Consider the following 2587-nt stretch of genomic DNA (forward strand, 5'->3'; position numbering starts at 1 on the left):
AATCTAGCATATAGCATAATTAGGATTAGTTTAGAGTTAGTTTTAGAGAGAGAAGCTCTCACTTCTCTCTAGAATTAGAATTAGGTTTAGGTTAATCTATCTTCTTAGATCTAGGTTTAATTCATGCTTTGATTCACTTTTCCTTTACCAATTCTTAATCTTCTCCTCCTCCTCTTTCTAGTTATGTGCTTTAATAATTGTAATTCTCCACTTTGTTTTGGATAGATTGTTGTTCTCCTATTTCCTCTTTCAATAATGCAATTTGAGGTAACTCATGATAATTGTGATTTCCTTGATTGTTGTTGTTAATTCTTTGCAATAATTGTTGTTAGATTCTATTCTTATTCTCAAATTACTATGCTTTTCTTTTGTGCCTTCCAAGTGTTTGATGAAATACTTGGTTGGATTTTTGTGTAGGTTTTGTTCCTCTTGGCCTAGGTAGAGTAATTAGTGACTCTTGAGTTATCTAATTCCTTTGTTGATTGATAATTAGAAGTTGCTAATTGATTTGAATGCCTCTAAAGCTAGTCTTTCCTTTAAGAGTTGATTAGGACTTGAGGAATTAAATTGATTCATCCACTTGACTTTCCTTCATGGTTAGAGGTTAACTAAGTGGTAGTAATGAACAATTCTCATCACAATTGAGGAGGATAACTAGGATAGGACTTCTAGTTCTCATATCTTGCCAAGAGCTTTGTTAGTTGTTAGTTTATTTTCTTTGCCATTTATATTTCTTGTCCAAAATCTTAAAAACCCCAATAATAACTCACAACCAATAACAAGAACACTACCCTGCAAGTCCTTTGAGAGATGACCCGAGGTTTAAATACTTCGGTTTATAGATTTTAGGGGTTTGTACTAGTGACAAACAACTTTTTGTATGAAAGGATTATTGTTTGGTTTAGAAACTATACTTTACAACGAGATTTCATTAGTGAAATTCTAAACCGTCAAAAATTCATTCATCAAAATGGCGCCGTTGCCGGGGATTTGCAATGGTGTTGTGTTATTGGTTGTTGTACATATGTGAATATTGTGAATAGGTTTATCTTTTGTTTGTTTCTTAATTTTTGTTAGTTTTATTTTGTTCTCTCACTATGAATTCTCACTTTAGCTTTGAGTTTGGTTCTAATTGTGTTATAGGAAATGTGGACTTCAATGCTAACATGTACCAAGGATGGAACACTCCAAGATGGGAGGAGCCTCAAGGAATTGATCACTCCCATTGGCATCAACCTCCGGACACTTATAGGTATAATTCTCATCCTAATGCATGTCAATTCAATGGTTATGGTGACTCCTTTTATGACAATCAACCACCACCATATACCTATGAATCTTATCCTCAACATGATGCTCAACCATACTCACAAGCTCCTTTCTACCAAGTACCTTTATGTGACCCTTATCCATCATATAACCAATCACCCATACCACATTCTTGTGATCATTATGAGCAAGAACCTATAGAACCACCACAACCCTATCATGATTATTACCAAGAACCACCTCAATACTCACCATCTACATACCCTTACCAAGAAGAACCACCTTCCTACCATGAACCCTCTCTCCAAAATAATGAACCTTCTTACTCACCTCAAACCCCAATAGATGATCCTCTCACTTTGTTACTTCAAGGACAAGAAGCCATGAAGCGGGATACACTTGAGTTTGTGACTAACTTGACCAAGGTAGTGCATACTTTAGCCTACAAATGTTTGAACACTCAAGATGCTTCCATAGCCACATATGGAGAATCAATTGAAGAGCGTAGCATATGTCATCGTTGGAGACTTGGAAGAGTCTTATCAAGAGATGGATTCAATCATGGATGAATTTCTCTTTACAATGGAATCCTCTCCCATTGGACATAAAGTTGAAGTTACAAAAGAGTGTGCACAACCTCCCATACCCTTGGTGAGTAATGAGAAAGAAAGTGAATCAAAAGAGAGCTACCAAGAGGAAAAAGTTGGCATGGTGTATATTGAAATTGAGGAATATGAAGAGGTTGGTCAAGAGATGGATTCATTCATTAATGAATTCCTATCCAAAATTGAATCACCTTCCATTGGGCAAGATGAAGTTCTTGAAGACAACACCGAGCCATGTGATAAAAGAGGAAAGGTTGAAATTGAAGAAGCTTGCAAAGAGGTGGAAATAATCAAGAAAGAGCAAAAGGGAATGGAGCTTGCAAGATCATTGGGACCAACCCTTCCTAAGTCATCATCCTACACAACATTCAAGTGGGTAAAATTTCTATCCCTAAGCTTCACTTTCTCACTTGAATATGGTTTGATTGAAAATGATGGGCAACTTAGAGCTCTTTGTGGAGTTAAGAGTAAGAGGGAGTGGTGTAATGGTGGGAAAAAGAATGTTAGGCTCATTAAGGTTAAACCCTCAAGGCATAAATACTATGGTTGGAGGAATGCTAAATTGTATGGGTCTAGAAGGAGAATTTGGTGCATAAAGGAGAATTCTATATGCCTACCACCCAAGTTGAATCATGATGATCAACTAGAAGATGGGTGTAAAAATAAGATATGGGATCCCGGATCACAACATGAAGACCAATTTTGCCATTTAT

The sequence above is a fragment of the Arachis duranensis genome, chromosome 5 (genome assembly GCF_000817695.3).
Source record: "Arachis duranensis cultivar V14167 chromosome 5, aradu.V14167.gnm2.J7QH, whole genome shotgun sequence".
Classification (NCBI taxonomy): Eukaryota; Viridiplantae; Streptophyta; class Magnoliopsida; order Fabales; family Fabaceae; genus Arachis; species Arachis duranensis.